The 25,405-nt window shown below is 39.5% G+C and overlaps 1 long non-coding RNA gene across 1 annotated transcript in view; it reads right to left on the bottom strand.

Annotated features, from left to right (window-relative positions):
• LOC150088178 (uncharacterized) overlaps nucleotides 1-21,075 on the bottom strand; it is a 30,627-nt gene extending 9,552 nt beyond the window's left edge. The window contains exons 1-2 of the long non-coding RNA XR_016546783.1: nucleotides 20,985-21,075; nucleotides 5,965-6,185 (exon numbers count right to left, since the gene is read on the bottom strand). This is a non-coding gene — a long non-coding RNA (uncharacterized LOC150088178). The remainder of the gene's footprint in view (nucleotides 1-5,964; nucleotides 6,186-20,984) is intronic.
• Between the last annotated feature and the right edge of the window lie 4,330 nt (nucleotides 21,076-25,405).

Genomic DNA, 25,405 nt, shown 5'->3' with positions numbered 1-25,405 from the left:
GTGACAAATCCCTCCCATCCAATTATCCTCCCATTGCAATTACTTCTACTCTTTCTAAAGTAATGGAGAAATCAATTAGCCGCCAACTCTTAAACTACCTAAAAACATGTCACTGTTAACTAAATGATAGATAATGACATACTTTATAGGATTGCTTAAAGAAGACATCTGATCAACGATCGCCAGCATGGATTCCGTCAGTGTCGATCCACTGGTGATATTCTGGCTTATGTTATCCATTTATGGACAAATTCAATGGAAAAGTTCAGTGAAACACAAGCAGTTGCTCTTGACATCTCAAATGCTTTCGATCGTGTTTGGCATAAAGGTCTTCTAAACAAGCATCCATCTTATGGTTTGCCAACTTTTGTTTTTTGTAATTGGTTATCCAGTTTTCTCTCTGATTGCTCACTGAGAGTGATGGTAGATGGCTCTCTGTCTTCTAACTTCTCCACTAATGCTGATGTCCCCCAAGGTTCAGTCCTTTCCCCCACCCTTTTCCTCTTGTATATTAATGACCTTCTTCCACTGACCGGAAATCCTATCCATAGTTTTGCCAATGATAGCACATTGCATTCCACTTTCCATTTTGAAAAACCTTGCCCTGCTCAATCAGCTTCAACTTCTCATCCGCTACCAATTCCTGAAATGTCGATCTCCAGGTAATTCTCCAGTGGGGCAAAGACAAATTAGTTGATTTCAATGCTTCTAAAACTCAGTCTTTTCTTATATCTCGCAAAAAAGGATTCTTCTCTCCTATGCTTATCTTTGATGACACTCCGATTTCTAGGCAAGTTGATATATCTCTTTTGATGATTACCCTGACTTCTAATCCCTCTTGGCACAAGCACATTACAAATATTGCTTCCTCTGCATCTAAAGAACTTGGTTTTCTCTTTCACTCTCGGCATTTCTTTTCTTCCAAACAGCTATTCACTCTGTATAAATCGCAAATCCGCCCTACCATGGAATATTGTTCCCACATCTGGGCGGTGCCTCCAAAACCTCTCAGGCGTTTAGATTCCATTCAGAAGAGGGCAGTTAGGTTAATTAATGACTCCTCTCTAACAGAGTCTCTCCACTCGCTTTCTCATAGGCGTACTGTTTCTGCTGCATGCATTTTCTACAGATACTTCCATGGGCATTGTTCTTCTGAATTGACTTCTATAATTCCCGCTCTCTGTCCGAAAACAGTCCGAACACATGCCGTCAACATCCAATTTAATGTCCAATTTCAAACACACAGAACCAACTTTTCATCTTCCTTGTTTGTTCATTCAAATGCCGTTTTCTGGAACAACCTTCCTTCATATGTCTTTCCTGAAAATTAGTCTACAGAAGTTCAAATCTAATGTCAACAAATATCTTCTCTCATCTTCTCAACCTCCAACCCCAGCACGGTACTAAGTACTATTGGTTCTGATACCTTTCGTATTTGGGGTTTTCATAAAAAAAACACATATGTTTTGTTAAATAAACAGATAAATAATAACAATCAAAACAAGAAACCATTTTTCATTAATAATAATAGATGAAAAAAAAAATCATTTTGTGCAATAATTAAACATAAAACAAAAAAGTATAATTTTTGTAGCAGATGTCGGCCAACATGTTGATTTCAATTTCAGCAGTATATCATTTACATGACGAAACTAAACTTAGCACATTAAAGAGTAAGGCAAACATATTAAATAGCAGCCTGGTACCTGACCAGTTCTTTGCATGTATAATTTCAAGTAAATAATTCTTTACTTCCAGAGCCACTCAAATAAAATTTTGCCTATATTTAGGAAGATAGTGATTTCAGCCATTAGCAGTGAACCATCAATTAATGTACAATAGTTATTTTCAAGAGGAACCAGCCAGTCCATTAAAACTACTGTAGGATTAAACAATGAGCACTGAAACTCCATCTTCACAAAGCAACTGAAAGAAATTAGAACTAACACAAATCTGGAAGAGTTGTTCTCATAAGAAATTATGAACAAAATTTGAGAGGGGGGTACAATCCAGAGAAATTGAGATCTTTTAAAATGCCATGCCTAAAAGTTGCATCATATGCTTTTCCATGTCAATGATAACTAACATCAAGTGTTCATGTTTTATGAATGTATCCTCAATTCATTCAAGTAGTCCAAAGCGGACTGATTTCTTTGGAAGCCAAACTGTCTTGTTCACCCATTTGCTTCAAGGCAGTATATTAGGTGGGCATCATGTGTTTTTCAGAAGACCTTATATTAACATATTCACTGCATCTAATGCATATAAGCATTCAACTGTACAAGTGCTGTGTTGTGCTGTGCTGTAATGCATACAGGTAATCATTCTTATGCAGTCAACATATCAGTGGTGTAAAAGTAAGGGCACGTGATATGAACTGCTCGATTTTGCCGGCACACAATTGAACTCTGGGCTATTAGCATCAATGGGTTTTTTTTTTTTTTTTTTTTGTTTATACCTTGATACATATATTTCTTTATTTTTTTTGCTTGTGTTGTTTGTTTATGTACATAAAATAAACTTTTGATAAAATTTCAAGTTTTGTTATGATTCACAGTTTACCCCAAAAGTGTTTGCTTTCAATTGTGAATTAAAGACTTTTACATTGAGGATTTCAGAATGTTGTTATTTCTTACCATTCTGAAAATTATGGCACATTTAATGCACTCTCTTAAATATAGATAGCAGTGAATGTATTAAGCAGCTAGTCAGGGCAACAGGGTGATAATTATTAGGAAATTTTTGGATCATTTCCTGGCCTTAAGCAGGAAATAAGTAAATAAATACAAGGATGACTGCCCTACACAACAAATCCAGAAAATGCTCCTCCAAACAAGAAAACTCCATGCATAATGAAGCAAGATTACTATTAATAGTGGCAAATGATGCAAGAAAGCAAGCTTATACAGAATCAGAAAAAAATAAAACTTTCCACTTCACCTATTCATCCCTTCCAACAGTTTGTCTAGTTCTTTCTTAAATTTATTCAAGCTATCGACTTCCACAACAAATAGAAGTTTGTGTTCCAGAAATTAACATGATTGCTGAAACAAACTGTTAGCTAAATGCAAATTTCTGCACATCTATTCTACAACCATCCTTCTTCAATTTGAATTTATGCTCCCTAATGGGCATAGTCTGAGCAAGAGAAGAATCCCATCAGCATTGAGCTCCCTCAACCCATTCAAAGCCTTAAACACTTCAATCAGATCACCTCGCAGGTGCCTAGTCTCCAGATGCTGTGATTTGCAGAACTGAAGCCTTTCTTGGTAAGGGCATCCCTTTGTTCCCTTCACCAATCTCACTGCCCTTCTCTGTACCTACCCCTGCAGCCCTACATCCTCCCTAAAACAAGGTCTCCAGACTTGCATGCAGTACTCAAGATGTGGCCTGACCATTGCCTTATATACAATGGGGATAATAATTTCCATATAAGCGCCAGCAAAATTCCTGTATATTGCTGACAAAACCGAGTGAGCTGCCTGGCAGCCAGCACTGCTCAGAGAACTTCATATCTGACTACACATATCACCCCTGAGGTCTTCATTTTCCACTAACCTGAGTATAGTACTACACAGTTGGTACTGTTACTAGGATAATCTGGGATTACTGCTACCCATATGTAGTACATTGCATCTGTTAATGTTAAACCTCAATTGCCATTTCTCAGCCCACTTAATTTTTCTAGATCCTGTCGCCGTAGCATACCATCATTACTGTTATTAACCATCCTGAAACCTTCATATCATCTGCAAAATTAGATGTTGAGCCCAATATACCTTCATCAATATCAACTGCACTAAAAACATTAGTCCACAAAGAGCAGTGTCCATTAATAACAACCCTGTCTTCTTCCACTCAACCATACCTTTATCCATATCAGTAACTTGCCTTTAATGCCACACTGCTCCAATTTGTATAGAAGTCTATTATGTGCAATGGTATCAAAAGCTTTTCTGAAATCCAAGTATATGATATCAAAATTATTTTTTGCACCCAGTTCCTTTGTGACAACATCATAGTATCCAATCAAATCAAGGTCTCCCCTTAACAAACCCCCGCTGTGATTGAAGTATAACTGCATTCCTGTCTAGATGGTTCTGAATTACTGGCAAGATATTTTCCATCCCATACTGTATATCATCTGGTCCTCCAGTACTTGTTTTTGCAGTTACTAATTTTTCCTTGGTGAATTAAAAGCGGAAGAGATGTTAACAAATGTTTCTCTTAGTGTTAGAAACAGTGGTTAGGTCTGTAACTGTACAAATAACACTGATTGTGGTCTAATATGATGATTAAGCAAATTACATGTATTTATCCTTCATTTTCTAACTTTTAACCCAGATGACTTTAGAACTTGTCCAATTAATGGAGGAGATAAGCTGGATAAGCATTTCTGACACCATGTAATTCTCATTTTGGCATGAGCACATTTAAAATGTTCAGTGGTGGGGTAATAGCAAAATATCCCCCCTAGTCAAATTTTATGGTATCTTGTGGCTTTACATTCTTGGTTCCACCAAGATTCTGAAGAGCACAGAACTGCAACTGTTGCCAGATAGATAATATACTTTCTGTGCTGTACATTGCTGCCTTCTTGATTCATAGTTGACTGTATACAGTACACAATTTACATAACATTTTGTACAAAACCTGATTTGTAAACCCCACTTTGTGATGTTTGCAAAACACTAGAAGCAGAAATGACGTCACTAACATGTTTAAAATTCTAACTCAATACCCATTGCTCTTACTTCAAACTGATTGTAGACTTATGTTCTTATATTTTAAGGAACCATTCCCTCAATAAATATCAATGTCAATTTCAAGGACACCATGTATAGTGGATACTGCAAGGAAGTGATTGATCACTTCTATAAGGATTTTGCTCAGCATCCCATGAGATGCAGAGGAAGGAAAGAAGAGCAGATAGAGAAAGATCAATGGCAAATAATGTATGTGGGCAAGTAAGTAATTCAATAAGGAAAGGTCATTATTGTTAAGTATATATTTAATCAATGCAGCCTTGCTCATTTATGTCCTTATTCTCTCATAGGATGGTCCATTAAACTCCCTAAGTGAAGAGAGGAATTACATACATTTGATAAGTTCCTAGCCAAGCACAGGAGCTATGTGTTGTTGACTTTACACTATTTTTGACAGTTTCCATGTAACTCAATGTAATTTTTATAGCAACCCCATACTGCCCCCTTTTTTCATGACCAATTTCTGGCCTCCTTTGGAGATGGCAAATCAGCATGCTTCCATTGTCTCAAAAGCAATCTTCACTCTATTTTAGTAATGGTGGTGGTTTCATCCATAGTTTTATATGTGGTCAGAAATTTTCAGGATCTGCTTGATAATGAGTAGAAAACTTCTTTGAAGTTTTAAATCAAAAATGTTTCTGATCAGGTGTGAGCAGACAGAAGACTGTTCATGCAGAAACCTTTCTGGTACCTAATTCATATGACAATACTTTGCACCCATTCAGTTGAAATGCCTATAACCTTTATTATTTCTCTAACAGTTATTTGCCAATTACCATCACTGTGCCATGAGCTTTTATTAATTTTTTCCGAAGTGGTTGCTGTTGATGGACATCCGCTGTGCAATTCACCTTCGATGGTGTATTTGCCACATTTATATTCACCCAATGTATTTATCACATTTCTGTGAATATCCTTTCTCAATAACCTCTTTTTGTAAAGATAATTCATTATGGTTCAATGTTCAATTTTTTTAATTTATGCAGGCTCGAATTTCAATGACCCCCTAAAAAAAAAAAAAAAAGAAAGAAAGAAAAAAAAAATAAACTGTCACTTGTGAACTTCACATGAATTCATCTAAAGGTTCAAATTATTGAAAAAATATATATATGTGCATTATATGCAATAAAAATACATGTCCCTTCTATGAGGAGCTAGAAACCTATCAAACAATCCTAGTAATAAGTTCAAGACCTGCCTTGTGGATGATTGTCCCAGAAAGCAAGAAACAAGTATATAGAAGAATTTACAAGGATGAGGCACCCACTGATAAACTGATTAATGCTGTTGCTAAGTGAGTGTTCAAATGTGAATGGGATAACTGCAACTCCTGCATGGGCCAGGCCATCTTTGATCCTATCATTATGGATAGTAGTAAATTTCATCAGAATTAGGTCATCTTTTGTATTTATGCATTTCCTGTAAAGAGAAATAAATAAATTAACATTAAGTACAGTAAACTCCGTAAAAAGCAGCACATTACAATCCAGAATTATTTAAATTCCAGCACATATTATAATCCAAAAATATACAGAAAGCAATCAAACTGTTGCCAACAATCACAAGTCTAAGAATCCATGCAAAAAGGAGACACACACACATATTCTCATTCTCTCTCTCTCTCTCTCTCTCTCTCTCTCTCTCTCTCTCTCTCTCTCTCTCTCTCTCTCTCTCTCTCTCTCTCTCTCTCTCTCTCTCTGAGGTTTGCAGGACTACCTTGTCCTGCAAACATCTGGGATAAAAAAAAAACAGTTGTAAGGATGTTTGATGTCAACTGCCATGTGATATACAAATTGAGAGCTTCAAAGTTGTAAAATAACTAAAACTATCTGAGTTTTAGTTACTTGATAACTAAATTTTATCTGAGTGTTGCCACTAAAGACCACCTACTATCTGATGAACCATTTAGTCCTGAAAGAGGTTCTCGTAGTAATAACTTATCTTTTGAATAAAAGAGCAATTAAACTTCTTTTTTCTTAATGAAATCCACAAACAGAAAAGGTATTAGAACCTACAGACTTAGTAACATGCATGGGATGAAGGCTGAGAAGACAAAAGATGCTTGCTGACTTTAAACTTCAATTATCGCATGCTGTAATTTTCAGGAAAGACATTTCCTGCTGGGTTTGTGTAAACAGAAAATTGAAATGAACTGGCATTATGAACATTAATATCAAGAAGAAAATTCTAACTGTTGGAAAAGTTAGACTGCAGAAAGTAATTTCAAAGAAAGGAGGTTAATTATTGAAATAAGCTATTAATAATTGGAATAATTAACAACTAGCTGGCTAAAAGAAAGGTTTCTGCAATCCAGTCAAAATTTCTCCTGCCACAATTTAAATTTATGGCCCCTAGTTCTGGAATCATTTATAAAAGTGGTGAAAATTTCACCCTCATTCATTATACTTTCACCTATCAGAATTAGGTCATCTTTTGTATTTATGCATTTACATATGAAAATAAACCTTAATCAAATGTCCTCAAAGGTGTCATATTTTAAGTCTTTCCTCATACAGATGCCTTTTTTTTCAATCTCACCAAATGGATTGCCCATCTATGGACCCTTTCAAGAAGCTCGATTTTTTTTTTCTTGGTAATGATCTCCATACTTGGTATTTGAAGTGTAATCTCACAATTACCTTGCACAGTAGAATCATGGACTACCTAGTGGCCAGCCTACAAACACTTTTAGAGATATACCCATAAAATGTAAGGATTACTGGATCTCACTGTGATGCCCATCATCACCTCAAAAGACATCACCCACACTGCACAATGGAAGAGAAGGGGTTGCTGAACTTTGCAATGGAGACCAAATATTGGTTTCACTACTTTGAGCCTCAATAAGCAAAGTGGTGGTATTGCATCAGATGATGAGGGTTTTCTACCACCTATTATTTCTTGGTGACACAGAGGGGCGGCATTCTCCAATGCGATGTGGATGTCACACCTCAATTCCCTGCTTACATTGGTTTACACCTGGGTTGTCTCCTCCAGTATATTAGGTGCAGCATTTTGGGACTTACAGGAGTATACCCAGGGTTATAACTGTCCCACCATCAAGAAGGTGCAAGCAGATTTGGTTGTTGCAGAATGACTGAACTGAAATTTGGTCCACATGGCTCACCTGATTATAACTTTTGTAAGCATTTTAGACTCCCACATCCTGGACGAATATCTGTGAAAAGCCTCAGGAACTTTTTCTTCAGCAGTTTTGCACAACTTCTATTAGAATAAGTAGCAACCTGGAGCAAGGGGTGCTGGGGGTTTCAGGGACTGATGGCAGTCATCGTGAAACAGGTGGGTATATGGATGTGTCAGGGTAACTAGGAATAGGTACATGTATACTTCAATATACCAATGCCAGAAGCATAGTAAATAAATTTGAAGTGTTGGTAAAGACATCAAAGGCAGATATTATTGGGATAGAAGAGATGTGGTGTCACACAGATATAAGGAATGCAGAACTGGAATTTGGGGAGTACAATGTATACAGAAAGGATAGACAGGATAGTAAGGGAGGAGGTGTTATGCTGTTAATAAAGAAAAACAAAATCAAAAGAAGTGCATCCAGTTGATATAGATGAACAATGCACTGTTGAGTAAGTTTGGTGTGACATCAGCACTGCGAAAGCAAAAATAAGAGTAGGAGTGTGTTATAGGCCTAATGCCTTGAATGAGTACAATGAACAATTGTACAGAGAAATAGAGTGGGCTAGTAAATCGGAATGTCTTATAATGGGGGATTTTAACTTCCCAGATATTGACTGGAACTTGTGGGTTGGGCACTCACACACTAGTCAGACTTTTGTGGATTTATTGGATGATTGTTTTCTGCAGCAGCATATCCGAGAGGCAACCAGAGAGGGTAATAATCTTTATCTGGTTATGAGCTGTGATCAATCGTGTATTAAGAATTTGCAGATAAAGGAACCACTAGGTGGCAGTGATCACAGTGTACTGATGTGGGATTTACTTAAAGATATAATTACCATCAGGGGTAAAGAAAAGGGTTTTTGCTTCTGTAAAGGTGAGTACAGTGGTCTCAGACAGTTTATAAATTCTCTACAGTGGGATCAGCTGACGATGTTACCAACAGTAAATTCTAAGTGGGAAGCATTCAAGGAATTAATCACGGTTGCTACTAAAAGTTTCATACCTATTAAGAAATATTGTTCAAGGTTTAGGCCTAAATGGTTATCAAATGAACTAATGAGACTCGTGACAGAGAAGAAAAATGAATGGGATGCATATAAATTATCAAGCGACTCAGAAGCCTATGGCAGATATAAGCTAGTCTGTAATCAGGTCACAAAGGAGGTTAGGAAGGCGAAGGTGGAGTAAGAGAAATCTTTGGCAAAAGATGCTAAGAAAAACATCGAGGATTTCTTTACTTATATAAACTCTAAAAGGAAGGGGATGAATCTGATTCGTCCACTTGATATCGATGGTTCAACTGTTGATGATCCTGCTCAGATAGCAAACAAACTGAATGAGTATTCTGCATCTACATTCACACATGAGGAGTTATTAAGGCTTGAAAATGCCAGAAGGTTATCAAATTGTATCACGGTGCTTAATGATTTTGTAATAACTGAGAGCAAACTGGAGGAGAAATTGTTGAAGTTAAACATAAGAAAGGCACCTGGGGTGGATGGGATCTATCCAGTTATATTAAGGGGCCTCCGTAGCCAGGGGAGCAGGAGCAGCAGTGCGTAGTACACGCTTCTTGATTAGACTGGGATTCGAGCCCGTGACCACCAAATACGGAGGATGCGGAAATGTCAGGGAATGACCACCGCATATCTCCGGAGCAATATGGTCTCAGTTGCTAATGCCCCTAAAAACCAAATAACAACAATAACAGTTATATTAAGGGAGGCGGCAAAGCAAATAAGAAAACCCTTAGCCATAATTATGAGAGCATCCTTGAACCTCCCCTGAGTCCAAGGGGAGGTCCATCCTGCAGCAATAATTCAGACACAGCATGGGTTTGTTAAGGGAAAGTCCTGTCTGACAAATTTGATAGGATATTATGATGTGGTTACAAAGGAACTGGATGCAAAAAATAATTTTGATATCATATATTTGGATTTCAGGAAAGCTTTTGACACTGTTGCGCATGGAAGACTATTGTACAAATTGGAGCAGAATGGTATTAAGGGTAAGTTGCTACAATGGATAAAAGGATGGCTGAGTGGGAGAAGACAGAGGGTGGTAATCAATGGGTGCTGCTCTTCGGGACTAATGTTATTAGTGGTGTCCCACAGGGTTTGGTGTTAGGTCCACTGTTGTTTTGTATATTTATCAATGATATTGATGAAGGTATATCAGACTTAATGTCGAAGTTTGCAGATGATACAAAGGTTGGCAGGGTTGTTAATGACAGTAATGGCAGTGTGCTACTGCAACAGGATCTAGATAATTTGGGCAGATGGGCTAAGAAGTGGCAATGAAGTTTAACCTTGACAAATGCAAAGTACTGCATATGGGTAGAAGTAACCCCAGAGAAACGTACCAAATGTGTGGTACTACACTTAAGGTGGTAGAAAATGAAAAAGACGTGAGAATAATTGTGCAGCCAGATATGAAGTTTTCTGAGCAATGCAGACAGGTTGCCAGGGCAAGTCATGGGGTTTTGTCAATGATACAAAGGGTACTAGGAAAGTTTTGCAATACAGCTTTGTTTATTTAATTTTTTCAAATTAATTTCCTCTACATTCAATACACCTCTCCATCCTCCGAAACCAATCTTTAAACCAGTTCTGCCAAGTTTCACTAGGGAGTAAAGCACACTCGTTGTCCCAAGCCCGTAGAAGGTCCTCATCACTGGAAAACCGCCTCCCTTTTAGCTTCATTTTCACATGCGGGAACAGTGCAAAGTCGCAGGGAGCAAGGTCTGGACTGTAGGGAGGGTGCTCGAGAAGTTTCAGTCCTGTTGTGGTCAAATATTCGGTGCAGGCTTTGGCGCGGTGAGCTGCAGCATTATCGTGATGGAGGTACCAGGTGTCCATTCTTGACTTTGGCCGCAGGTTCTTCATAGATCCAGTGACTTTAGGCAGGCATTGTTCAGTATACCACTTAGCCGTGACTGTCTTCTGCGTGTCCAAAACGACACGTTCCACAATTCCACTCGATTTGAAAAATACAGCTATCATTTTCTTCTTTACAGATCGGGATTTTCTGACAATTACGGGTGTGTCGTCATCATCAAAGACCCAAACTTTGTTTTGAACTTTGGTTGGCAGATCGTAATAGTACAGCCAAGTCTCGTCACCTGTCACGATGTTGTTCACATACCGAGATTGTCCCTTATGAAACTTTTTTAACATCTCCCGGCACCAAGTCATACGTCGTGTCATCTGCTCTTCAATCAGGTGATGTGGCACCCAGAGAGAACAAAGTTTCTTCACTTGCAAATGATCTTGCAGAATCGAACGAATTGCTGGTGCATTTAGGCCCAAAGTATCCTCTATCTGTTGGTACTTCACTCGCCTGTTTTCGTCAAGCATTTTCCTCACAGCAGTAACGTTTTCCTCCGTAACTGACGTTCGTGGCCTTCCCGGCCTCTCAGAATCCTCCAGAGTGAAATTTCCCCTTTGGAATTCTCTATACCACCTGAATATCGTTGTACGATGTGGACAATCATCATCTAGTGCAAGAGTCATTTCTTCTAAGCATTGGTCTATGGTTAAACCACGCACGAAATTATACCGCAAAACTGTCCTTATCTCATTTCGTGACCACGATGCCATTGCAAGCACTTTACACTCTCACTACTAATGAATAACTGAGCCCATCGACTTGGCGCAGCGGCTACTATGCACGTATGAACATGTCTCAACATGCAGCAACAAGCAGCTTCCTGTGATTCATTGTTGCGTCATATTGCAAACCTTTCCTAGTACCCTTTGTATATAGGAATTTTGCTAGCAGGGAGAAGGTGATTGTCCCTCTGTATAAAGCAATGGTCAGGCTGCACCTTGAGTACTGCGTACAGGTCTGGAGGCTTCGTTTTAGGAAGGATGTAGATTTGCTTGAGCGTGTACAGAGAAGGGCAACAAGATTGATGAGGGGAATGAAGGGATCCTCTTACCAAGAGAGGCTCAAGTTCTGCGAATTGCAGTGGCTTTTGGAGGGAATGGTGTGATTTTTTTTTTTTTGGCTGATGCTGCATAACTCATACACTTGCTTTCTTGCATCACATGCCACTACTACTACCACTATCCTTGAAGTTAACATGCTCAAACCTGAGCCAAATTTACCTTGGAATCAGTATCAGTCCTCATTATTTGAAAATTTTCTCCAGAACCACTTTTTGCCATTTTAACTGCATGAGAAGGATATTCAGTCATGAGTCCACAAATTTGTAAATCTGCCCTAATGAAGTCAGGTTATTAAAATAAACACTACAGAGTGTCCCATAAGGCTATATTTTCCATGTTTCTTTTTATTTTAGTTGCAGTTATTAACTGATAGCAGTAAATCTGGAACTAAAACACAAGTATCCAGAAGCAATTGTGCTGTGTGAGAGCACAAATACATTCGGTGCACATTTTCTGAAATGGTTCTGAATCAGCGGTATATGAGCTAGAATATACCTCTGGGAGACATTCTCACCACCTTTCGCTTTCCAATTCCTCTTTTCTATAACTTACAGCAACACGTCCAGTATCCCCCACCAGTGCATGATGTCGGAACCCAGGAGAGCTGACCTGGCACCATTGCTTCCTATCATTCCTTCCTCTGTGTGTTCAAGCTGCCGGTAAAATTCAAAGAAAGTTAGTATTGGATTGGGAATGCACTAAACATCTTCATAGAGAATTTTTGATAAAGCAAAGACAGCTGTGCTTGCACTCAATCTGAATTCATGTCTTCTATACATCTACAGAAACTGGGATGTCAAAATTCACGTGTCTTGAAGAAAATTTAGTGGCAATCTTACAAACTCACAATTTTAAAGCAGAGCAAAGGATGATCCTAATCAACTGATGGATCTCTGCAAATGGATGCTGAGCTTAAAGTAAGAAATTTCTAGCTTCAGAAAAGCCATACTTTTAAGTGATGACACCAATGTTATGTGATAGTAGTAGTGGCATGTGATACAAGAAAGCAAGTGTATGAGTTATGCAGCATCAGCCAAAAAAAAAAAAAAAAAAAAAATCACACCATTCCCTCCAAATGCCTGTCCAGTTCCTCCTTAAATTTATTCAACCAGTCAACTTCCACGACAGATGGAAGTTTGTTCCAGCAATTAACCACCCGCTGGCTAAAGGCAAATTTCCGCACATCAATTCTACATCTATCTTTTCTTAATTTAAATTTATGCCCCCTTAGGTTCGTAATCTGAACAAGTGGAAGGATCCCATCAGAATTCAGCGTGATCAACCCATTCAAGGCCTTATACACCTCAATCAGATCACCGCACAGGTGCCTAGTCTCCAGCCACTGCAATTTGCAGAACTTAAGCCTCGCTTGGTAAGAGGATTCATTCATTCCCCTCACCAATCTTGTTGCCCTTCTCTGTACACACTCAAATAAATCTACATCCTTCCTAAAATGAAGCCTCCAGACCTGTACGCAGTACTCAAGGCGTGGCCTGACCATTGCCTTATACAGAGGGACAATCACCTCCTTCACCCTGTTAGCAAAATTCCTATATATCATTGACAAAACCCCATGACCTGCCCTGCCAGCCTGTCTGCATTGCTCAGAAAACTTCATATCTGACTGCACAATTACTCCCAGCTCTTTTTCATTTTCTACCACCTTAAGTGTATTACCACACAGTCGGTACGTTTCTCTGGGGTTACTTCTACCCATATGCAGTACTTTGCATTTGTCAAGGTTAAACTTCAGTTGCCACTTCTTAGCCCATCTGCCCAAATTATCTAGATCCTGTTGCAGTAGCACACTGCCATTACTGTCATTAACAACCCTGCCAACCTTTGTATCATCTGCAAACTTCGACATTAAGCCTGATATACCTTCATCAATATCATTGATAAATATACAAAACAACAGTGGACCTAACACCGAACCCTGTGGGACACCACTAATAACATTAGTCCACGAAGAGCAGCACCCATTGATTACCACCCTCTGTCTTCTCCCACTCAACCATCCTTTTATCCATTGTAGCAACTTACTCTTAATACCATCCTTCTCCAATTTGTACAATAGTCTTCCATGCGCAACAGTGTCAAAAGCTTTCCTGAAATCCAAATATATGATATCAAAATTATTTTTTTCATCCAGTTCCTTTGTAACCACATCATAATATCCTATCAAATTTGTCAGACAAGACTTTCCCTTAACAAACCCATGCTGTGTCTGAATTATTGCTGCAGTCTTGTCTAGATGATCCTGCAATGCATCTTTAACCAGTGACTCCATTATTTTACCCGGAACAGAAATTAAACTAACTGGTCTGTAATTACTCGTGTCACCCTTCGATCCCCCTTTGTGAATTGGGGATACATTTGCACATCTCCTGTCTGTGGGAACCTCCCCTGAGTCCACGGATGCTCTCATAATTATGGCTAAGGGTTTGCTTAGTTGCTTTGCTGCCCCTCCTTTAATATAACTGGATAGATCCCATCCACCCCAGGTGCCTTTCTTATGTTTAACTTCAACAATTTCTCCTCCACTTTGCTCTGTTATTACAAAATCATTAAGTATCCTGCTACAATTTGATAACCTTCTGCCATTTTCAAACCTTAATAATTCCTCATCTGTGAATGTAGATGCAAAATACTCATTCAGTTTGTTTGCTATCTGAGCAGGATCATCAACAGTGGAACCATCGATGTCAAGTGGACCGATCAGATTCATCCTCTTCCGTTTACAGTTTATATAAGTAAAGAAATCCTTGCTGTTTTTCTTAGCATCTTTTGCAAAAGATTTCTCGTAATCTGCCTTCGCCTGCCTAACCTCCTTTGTAACCTGATTACAGACTAGCTTATATCTGCCATAGGCTTCTGAGTCGCTTGATAATTTATATGCATCCCATGCATTTTTCTTCTCCGTCATGAGTCTCATTAGTTCATTTGATAACCATTTAGGCCTAAACCTTGAACAATATTTCTTAATAGGTATGAAACTTTTAGTAGCATCCACGATTAATTCCTTGAATGCTTCCCACTTAGAATTTACTGTTGGTAACATCGTCAGTTTATCGCACTGCAAAGAATTTAAAAACTGTTCGAGACCACTGTACTCACCTTTACGGAAGCAAAAACCCTTTCCTTTACCCCTGATGGTAATTAAATCTTTAAGTAAATCCCACATCAGTACACTGTGATCACTGCCACCTAGTGGTTCCTTTATCTGCAAATTCTTAATACACGATAGGCAAAGTTAATAAGCAAAATGTAACAGGATTAGCCTGCTTAAGGAGCAAGGTAGTGGCCATGTTATAGTACAGTGTAGATCTCTTTAAGAAGCAAATAAGTGGCCTGTTCTTCCAAAACAGTGACAAGAAAGGTGTGTATATATATCTTGATCTTAATGCACTACAGAAAACCTTGTGTGAACGAATGGGAGAAAGAGTAAAGAGTGTGTGCCTGAATGAATGGATGATTGAGAGAAAGTGTATATTTTGAATGTATACATTTTTTTTTTTTTTTTATGTAAACCCCAAACACAAGAGGTATTAGAACCTATAGTACTTAGTACAGTGCTTGGGTTGGAGGTTGAGAAGACGAAAGAAGATATTTGTTCACATTGGACTTGAACTTCTGTTGACTGTAATTTTCAGGAAATACGTATGAAGGAAGGTTGTTCCAGAAAACGGCAGTTGAATGAATAAACGAGGAAGATGAAAAGTTGGTTCTATGAGTTGGATGTTGGCTAGTGGCGACATGTGTTCGGACAGTTTTGAAAGAAAGAGAGAGCGGGAATAATAGAAGCCAATTCAGAAGAACAGTGCCCGTGCAAATATCTGTAGAAGAGGCATGCAGCAGAAACAGTACGTCTATGAAACAGCGAGTGGAGAGACTCTGTTAGAGGTGAATCATTAATTAACCTAACTCCCTTCTTCTGAATGGAATCAAGAAGCCTGAGAGAGAGGTTTTGGGGGTACCACCCCGAGATGTGGGAACAATAATCCATGGCAGGGCGGATTTGTGATTTATATAGAGTGAGCAGCTGTTTGGAAGAAAAGTAATGCCGAGAGGGAAAGAGAAAACCAAGTTTTTTAGATGCAGAGGAAGCAATATTTGTAATGTGCTTGTGCCAAGAGAGATTAGAAGTCAGGGTAATCCCCAAAAGAGATATCATATTGCCTAGAAATCAGAGTGTCACTAAAGATAAGCATAGGAGCAGAAGAACCTTTTTGTGAGATATAAGACAAGACTGAGTTTAGAAGGGTAGAAATCAACTAAGTTCTCTTTGCCCCACTGGAGAATTACCTGAAGATCAGCATTTAAGGAATTGGTAGCAAATTTTCGAGAAGTTGAAGCTGATTGAACAGGGCAAGGTTTCTCAAAATGGAAAGTGGAATACAATGTGTTATCATTGGCAAAACTATGGATAGGATTTCCAGTCAATGGAAGAAAGTCATTAATATACAAGAGGAAAAGAGTGGGGGAAAGAACTGACGGCGGCATTAGTGGAGAGTTTAGAAGACAGAGAGCCCTCTACCATCACCCTCAGTGAGCGATCAGAGGGAAAACTGGATAACCAATTACTAAAAACAGTTGGCAAACCATAAGATATGGAAGCTTGTTTAGAAGACCTTTATGCCAAATATGACTGAAAGCCTTTGAGATGTCAACAGCAACTACTTGTGTTTCACCAAACCTTTCCATTGAATTACTGCATAAATGGGTAACATAAGCCAGAATATCACCAGTGGATCGACACTGACGGAATCCATAATGGCAATCATTGATCAGACTGAAGGTTTCTAGAAAGTTTAAGAGTTGGCGGTTAACTGAATTCTCAATTACTTTAGAAAGAGTAGAGGTAATTGCAATGGGATGATAATTGGATGGGAGGGATTTGTCACGCTTTTTAGGAACTGGCTGGATATGAGCAAATTTCCGAGCAGAAGGAAAAACACCTTTGGAATAAGAAAGTGAAAAAAGGCGGCAAAGAACAGGACTAAGTTCAGGAGCCCAGGTTTTTGAGAACAAGTGGAGAAATACCATCAGGACGTGGAGCTTTCTTAGCATCAAGATTCGTCAAAATCCTTCTGACATCCTTTTGACGGAAGACCACTGGAGGCATTGAATGGAGCATGTTGGGAATGGTGGGAGGTGTTTTACCAAGATCCCTAATACATGAGTTGGAAGAAAAATGGGATGCTAGCAGGTCAGCTTTATCCTTGGCTGAAGTGACAACAGAACCATCTGGTTTGGACAGAGGTGAGAGCAGAGATTGGCAAAAGTTGCGACCAATAGCTTTGGCAAGGGACAAGAATGTTCGGCTACCATTAAGGCAAGAAGCAAGTTTTCTACTCTTAGCCTGTTCAAACTCTAATTTTGACTGATTAATAACTGCTTTACAATTTTTGCGAGCTTTGGTGTAGGCAGAAAACGAATCTGAAGAATTAGAGACAAGCCAATTATGATATGCAACGTTCTTTTCTTGAACAGCCATAGCACATTTATTGGAAAACCAAGGTTTAGATAAAGGACGAGATTTTAAAGTGGAGTGTGGGATAAAGGATTCCATTCCTGCAAGAATAATTTCACTGACACATCAGAGCAAACGTTGACATCAGAAGTTTTGAAACAGTAATCCGACCAAGGAAAAGAAATCTCGCAGGTCATCCCATTTTGCATTCTTGTAATGCCAAACAACAAGAGGTTGGGAATAGCCATGATATAAAGGCTCCATTGGAACTTAGAAGGGTTGTTTGTGAGAAAAAGATCAAGCGTATTGGCTGTATGATTAGGATTGTCCGGTATTCTTGTAGGTAAATGAACAATCTGTGCTAGGTCATTAGTAATTGCAAAAGCCTCAGTATCTCGACCAGCTGGGTCGGTGTGACTAGAAAATGGAAGCCAGCTGGTATTGTGAACATTAAAATCAACAAGGAAAATTACCTCACTGTTAGAAAAGTTGGAGTGGAGAAAGTCAAAGAGCTCCAAGTGATTAGTGGAGTTGGGAGAACGGTAGAGACAACAGATGAATTTTACACAATGAGGTAGAGAGATTTTAAGCCAGAGAAGATCAAAGAGAATAGATTCCAAATTGTCAAGACTCTGACAAGGAATATCAGAATGGACATATGCACAAGTACCACCTTTGAGGCGAAAGGAATCATACAGCGAATAATAATTTGGGCATCTGAGATGAACAGTAGTTGAATCAACTGATAACTGAGATTCTGTCAGAAAAAGTACATTGGGTTTGGCAGACTGCAAGTGGAAATGGACGTCGTTAAGATTAAAATTGAGACCACATATATTTGTGAAATGAATTAGGAAGTGCTTGGGAGGTTTAGATCTTTTCCCAGATAAGCTTGCTCTATTAGTTTGACAATTCATGGTGTATTCAATAGTAAGAAAAAGTGGGTGGGACAGGCTGTATGAAGTAATGAAATTTTTGGATAGGGCGTACACATGGTAAGAATACACCCAGATCCTTGACATAACGTGGCCTCAACAATGCTCCCCGCATACACACTACTTGGACTCCCTCCAGTCACCATCTCGCAGAGTAGAGGTAGCAAGATTATACACTAGCTGATCCGGAAGCCTCCTAGAGAGTTACCTGCGAACACCGTTTTAGAGCTGTACCCTCGAAATGTAAGGAGTATTGGATCTCGCCAAGATGTTCATCATAACCTCAAAAGTCATCAATTATACTGCATGATGGAAGAGATAGGGAAGGTTGACCGGAACTTGGCTGTAGAGACTAAACATGGGTTCCACCATTTCAAGCCTCCAATAAGCAAAGTGGTGGTACTGCACCGGTTGATGAGTCATATACCATGTATATACATGTCAAAGAGAGAAGTTTAATTTTTAGTATTAGTATAATACTTATATAACAGGGTGTTTTTGTTTCATTGTTTAATTAGTTATGTAGATGAATTCTCCTAATTATGATTATTTTCGTGGCATTTAAATCAGTGAGTTTATTTTAAATTTACTTTGTTAATTGCTTAATTATTGCTTTGATTTATTTTGACTACATACCCCTGGTGTGAATGTGAATGATGGATGAATGGAACAAAAAAAAAAAAGTATACAAAATTTGTAAAATGTAAAAACTATAAAATGTCCTTGAAATATAGGACAAAAAAACACTAAAACATAAAATGTAAGAATTCTGCCCTCTTCTCCCATTGGCTTGAATAAATATCACTAGGGAGAAAACTTTTTTAATGTATACTAGGGGGCTGCACTTGCTTCTTTTGATAAAGTAAAATAAAACACTTACAGAAGCTTTCGACATTATGTCTCTTCCTCTGCTTTGAATACATAAATATGTTACATATGGAAATCAAGCATGGTACCACGTGGTCATGTTAGATAAACATAGTGCGTGACCACGCTTAAACAAAAGCTTGTTTTACTACAGTACAAGCTTCTGTTATGTATTTTAGTATTTGTTACATATTATCTTGTAGCCCACATCTCTCTTCTCCCATTGGCTGAATAAATATCACTAGGTGGAAAATTACTTTAATGTATAGAAAGAAAAGTATAAAATATAAAGTGTAAGAAAAAAAAATACAAAAAAAAAATGGTGTGTGTGAGAGAGAATGATATTAATTGCACGTTTTATTCCAGCCTCTCGGCCAGAGAGATGGTTGGTCATGGGAACCTTATGGACCCCAAGGTCATCCATGCTGACACCACGCCATTTACTTTCCTACCTGGCATGGTATGGGATGCTGACACTAGCCACTTGGGCTAGCCCAGGCCAGTGTGGGACTACAGTGTCTGATGCGGACCCCATACTATATCCCTTTCCCTGTGATCTTTCATTCCTACCACCTGGGGTGGTTGTGTCTCCTCCCCATCCCTTTCCACATCCTAGGTGGTTCCTACCCCATTTTTGCCTAATGGCTGACCCCACCACCCTCTTTCACTTCCCCTCAAACCAGGATGGGGTTCCTGTTCCAGGGAGGCTAGAGCAAAGGGCAGGCTCTTTTGCTCTAGCTCCCCCCTATCATTCTAACCCTCCTTTATCCTACTGTTAACTGCCTAACCCTTTACCTGGTTGCTAAACCCACCACCCCTATCTATTCCCCCATAGCAGGATGGGCTTCCTGTTCCACAGGGAACCCTACTGTCACCTCTTTCCAACAGCCCCTCTTTTTCTCTTCCCCCCTTTATCCCACTTCTATCTCCTTTCCAATTAAATTTTTATTTATTTTTTCCCCTTTGGGCTCTCCCTGGACACCTAGGCAACCTCAGGGTTTGCCCTGCCGGAGCTATTCTCTCCTATGGTCCTGGCCTGCCTCCCCAGGGCAGTGATGGAAATAGGGGCTGATGGCTCTCCCCAGGCTAAGTGGCCAGAAGAACAATACAGCCAACACTAACACACCTGGCCTTATACAGAGTGCTGTATTCTATATAGAGAAACAATGTGGAATTGGGGAAAACCCTGGTGTTGCCAGACAAAAACACTGTCGCTACTGATGATAGATTTTTTTTCAAGCATTCTCAATATGCTGGACAAACATCCAAAATGGTTCCAGCAAGATGTGAGCTGCTCTTCACAGCCATTCAACCAAAGAATAGTTGGATGCCATTATTATTATTAGCCATATGGTGCAAGGAAGCCTGAGGCTTATGCTGTACCAGTCAAAACAAAGAGAAAGAGAGAGAATGGGAACAAGGGTCAGAAATAGAAGGGAATCACCAAAAATGAGAATGATGATATCCAGCTCAGGACCCTGGGTGTGCCAAGCCTTTCATGATCCTAACCTCATGTGTCTGAATTTATATCACTGGGGCATCTGAATGCACAGGAATATGCTGTGAAAATGCATAATATCATATCAGTAATCTTGAAGAATGAATTGCCACATGTAGCGAAATCATATCTCAAAACAATTCATACTGAACGTATATTGTAACAGCTCCCTAGGGTAACAGACAATAATTAAAACACACCATTTCAATTACTGCTAAAATGAGAATTCGACTGAAATGGCCAACTATTTCACTTTGTACGATATATGCAATATATTTAATTTATGAAAGAACGACAATCGACCAAAACCTTTTCTTTTCTTTTTTTATCTATACATACCAAACTTTTATGCGCCTTAAAAGACAAAGATGCAAGCTTCTGATTCATAACGGTTTCTTCGATTAGACTTCATCAAAACTTAAATGACGAAGTACTGATTATTTCGCTAACAGAAAAAAATAGATATATAAAGGTATCACCGAAGATTAGTTTTGGGGGGGAAAACTAAACTATCAAAAACAGTTCAGCAAACAATCACCAAAATTCGATTCAAAATAATCGCAATTTCGTACAACGTAACACTAACAAATAAAACCTGGACACATCAAACCCGTAAACTTAGAATATACATGACAGATCGCCACGACATATACACATGCAACACGTTTGTTCATCAGCACGCCCTCTCGAACATTATATGAACAGAAAGCGACAGAAATTAAGTACTGTACATACTGTATCAGATTTAATCGCGCTGTAAAACAAAGTACAGTAGACTCGATTTTCCGGGATAGAAGGTAAAAAACAAATCCCTGATAATCGATTTCCCGGTTAATCCAAAAATACAGAAGTCCCCGACATACGTTCCAGGACTTCTTACTTCATCGAGTTTTACGTAACGCGGGAATGACTAGTAACATATTGCTACGATAGTATTATTGATAAATCTGAATTCCGCGCGATACTTGTTAATGTTTGGCCATTTTCATACATTCTTATTATTTTAATTTTCTGATTCAACTCGATCGCTTTCCTTTTCTTGATAGACTTGCTAGTACCGCTGTCACTTATTCTCTTAGTCGGCACCATGATAATGGTCAAAACGAAATTTTCTGAAAAGAACTTCACAGGGTTAAGGCGAAAACTCACTATTACACTTCGCGCGAGCTCACATTTTACTAAGGCACACAGTGGTGGTGTAGCTACCATGTAGGCAGGCAAGGCAATTTCTTCCAGGCCCTTTAGGGGCCCGGCGTCTTTGGCTGTCTCGGTTTTTGCAATTTTCAATAATTAAGTAGGGGCCCGAACATGTTCTTTGCCTCCGAGCCCGAAAAAGGGTAGCTACGCTACTGAAGGCACCGTTCTGGTGGTTACCATAAAACAATAAAAACAATTTGCACTTTCCGTGTTATTGGGTTTTTCTATTAGTGCAAGCAATTATAAATGGGTAGCAAACTGGACCTTATTGCATTTGCAAAAATACCAATAGCTGGAATTCTGTGGGTTTTTGTGTTATGGTGAAATGTGTGTTCCCTTCATTGAAATCTTCAGTCACATAAAAAAAAAACCATAAATAAATTGTAAGAATCTTCTCTTATTTCCTATTTTTTTGCTTGTTACTCCGATCACACTTGTGCAATTTGTGCGTGCCGTGATCGTCGTTATTGATTGCTCATTATTATTTTTTTTTGTTGTTTTAAATTTTAAAATCCTAAAAAAAAAAAAAAAAAATTTTCAGTTAAAAAAAAATTACGTAAATCAGGACTCGTAAGTCGCGGACTTACTGTTTCGTAAAATGTTCAGCAACCTATGTAAAAAATATGGCGAGAGATAAAAAAAAAACTTAAAACCTACTACTCCCCTGTCCAATTCGATGCATCCCTTTATTTTTTACAATGTTCCGTATGGTTTGGTCACCAACATTATAATGGTTCATTAAAGATTTAACGGATGCACCGTTTTCAAACTTTTGAATAATTTCAAGTTTATGTTTAACTGCGTTTACCGATCATTTTCGAGATTAATAAACAAACAAAAAAAAAAAAAAATATATATATATATATATACACTGTGCTACCACTTTATTAGGTATCCCTACCTAGTAGCATGTTAAGCCTCTAGCCTTCAAAACAGCCTCAATTCATCTAGTCATGGATTCAACAAGTTGCTGAAAACGTTGGGCAGGAATGGAGTTTCATGCAGACATGAGTGTGTCACGCAGTTCCCTAAAATTCGACGGGGGTGTAGGCATGCAGCGAACAGCCCTTTCCAGCTCACCCCAAAGATGCTCAATAGGATTGAGATCCGTGGACATCACTGCAGCAAAGAAAAGTCATTGTCATGTTCCTGGAACCATTCCATAGTGATTCGGGCTTGCTGCAACGGAGCATTATCCTGCTGGAAGTAACCATCTGACTGAGGATAAACTGTCCACATGAACGGATGCACTTCGTCAGCAACGATGTTTAGGTACGATGTGGCATTCAGACGTGAATCTATCGGTATCAATGGACCCAACGCGTGTGCCAAGAAAACATTCCCCACACCATAACACTGCCCCCACCGCCTTGCACAGTGGTTTTATGTTGTTTTCGCCACATTCTGAGCCTTCCATCAACATGATGCACCAGGAATTTCGTCTCGTCAGACCAAGCAACTGTTTCCAATTCTCGATAGTTCAAAGCTGGTGTTGCTGTGTCCACAGGAGGTGTGCTCTCTTGTCTTCATTGATAACAAAGATACGCGATGTGGCCGTCGGCTGCAGTAGACCATTCGCGACAAAGTGCCCCTAGTGGTCCGTTGCGATATAATGTTCTGCGCACAAAGGTTGGTGCGCAGAATAAAACTTTGGTGCGTCGAACAAATTATCGCAACGGAGCGCTAGTCGGAGTTTGTCGCAAATGGGCTGCAACAGCCGACGGTGACATCGCGTACCTTTGTTATCAATAAAGAACAAGAGAGCACGATTCTTGTGGGCACAGGAACACCAGCAGTGGACTATCGACGATTGGAAAACAGTTGCTTACTCTGACGAGTCGAAATTCATAGTGCATCATGTTGATGGAAGGCTCAGAATTGGACGAAAACAACATGAATCCATGATGTCTGATGACTATTGTGCAAGGTGGTGTGGGGAATGTTTTTTTGCATACGTTGGGTCCATAGATTCACGTCTGAATGCCACATCGTACCTCAACTTCGTTGCTGACCAAGTGCATCCGTTCATGTTGACAGTTTATCCTCAGTCAGATGGTTACTTCCATCTGACTGAGGATAATGTGCTGGTGCACAAAGCCCGAAGGAATGGTTCCAAGAACATGACAATCACTTTTCTTTGCTGCAGTGGCCCGCTAAGTGATTCCTTGAGGGAGAAACTCCGAGATTGTCTCTGGGTGCCTTATCATTCGGGGGAACTATTCTGCCAGGTGCTTGTGAGTGCAAGTGAGCTTCTCGTACCAGTAGTCGTGGACGTTATCTATTCCTGGAGTTGTGAGAGTTCTTGATCGTCTGTTTTACTTCTTCTTCCCGAATCTCCCACCCTCTGATTTATTGTGTGTCCTTGTTTTTCTTGGATTCTAGTTCTATCCAGGGCACTTGGCTGTTATGTCTTACTTCCCTGCTCCATATGTTTCCCCAGAACTCCTCAATCGTCTTCTTCTCGGGTGATCCGTTCCCTTCTTTCCCGAGATTCCTGTAGAATCCTCTTTGGTCTTCATTGAATCTTCGGTTGTTTATTTTGCTCTGGGAGCTCTCTTTGTATTGGCGTAGGCTCTTGCTGAGTGCAAGGAGGCTCTGCTTCAATGTGTCCAAGTACTCTCCTATTCTCTGATTTTTTTGTCTCATGTTTGCTCTGGAAGCTATCTCCATTGACTTTGCTGGTGCCTTCGATTCCATCTGGTGGCCCAGCATTGTCAGGAGATTACGTCAACTCAATATTCCACTCAATTTCTACCGCTGTCTCCAGAACTACCTCTTCAACCGCTCAGTGACTGTTCAAACAAATTTTCAAACAAACCTCCCGGCCAGTTGTTAGAGGGTGTCCACAGGGCTCAGTTCTTGGGCCCTACTTCTGGAACTTGTTACTAGATGAATTCCTTCTTATGGATCTAGGTCCTGTGGACTGCATGGCCTATGCAGATGACCTCATCCTCCCTATCAAAGCTGATTCTAGAACTCAGCTTGAGCAAATTGCCTCCCCTGCCTTAACGATCCTCCAAAATTGGGCAAACAACCACAAGTTAGTCATCTCTGGGAAAAAAACGAAGACTATCCTCCTCAAATGATCCTTGGACATAAGAAGACCGCCCCAAATTAAAATCTCTGGGCAGACATTGCAACTCAAAACAGAACTAAAATATCTAGGAGTAACCTTCGACTCCCGATTAACATTCTTACCTCATCTTAATTACCTCTCCAACAAAATACGTCGTTATACTGCCATGATTGTAAGAATTAGCAGAGCAGACTGGGGTTTGAAGAGGAGGACTCTCATTCTACTTTACAAAACCATCTTCTTACCAGCTGTGTGCTATGATGCAGCCATATGGTTCCCTCGTGCCATCATTGCCCGTAATAAAGCAAAGCTACATACAATTCAACGCAATATCCTACTCACTGTGACTAGAGCTTGCCGCACAGTCAGTAATCCTGCCCTGCAGGTCTTAGCAGGTACTCTTCCTCTGGACCTGGAGATTATTCGTCGCGGCCTTGCATACCGCATAAAGAGAGGAATTCCCACCACCATTCTGGATATAACACTC

The sequence above is a fragment of the Mastigoproctus giganteus genome, chromosome 3 (assembly GCF_048544385.1).
Source record: "Mastigoproctus giganteus isolate SK-2022 chromosome 3, ASM4854438v1, whole genome shotgun sequence".
NCBI lineage: Eukaryota > Metazoa > Arthropoda > Arachnida > Uropygi > Thelyphonidae > Mastigoproctus > Mastigoproctus giganteus.
Note: the sequence above shows the minus strand (reverse complement) of the source record. Positions and strands in the feature narration are given on the sequence as shown.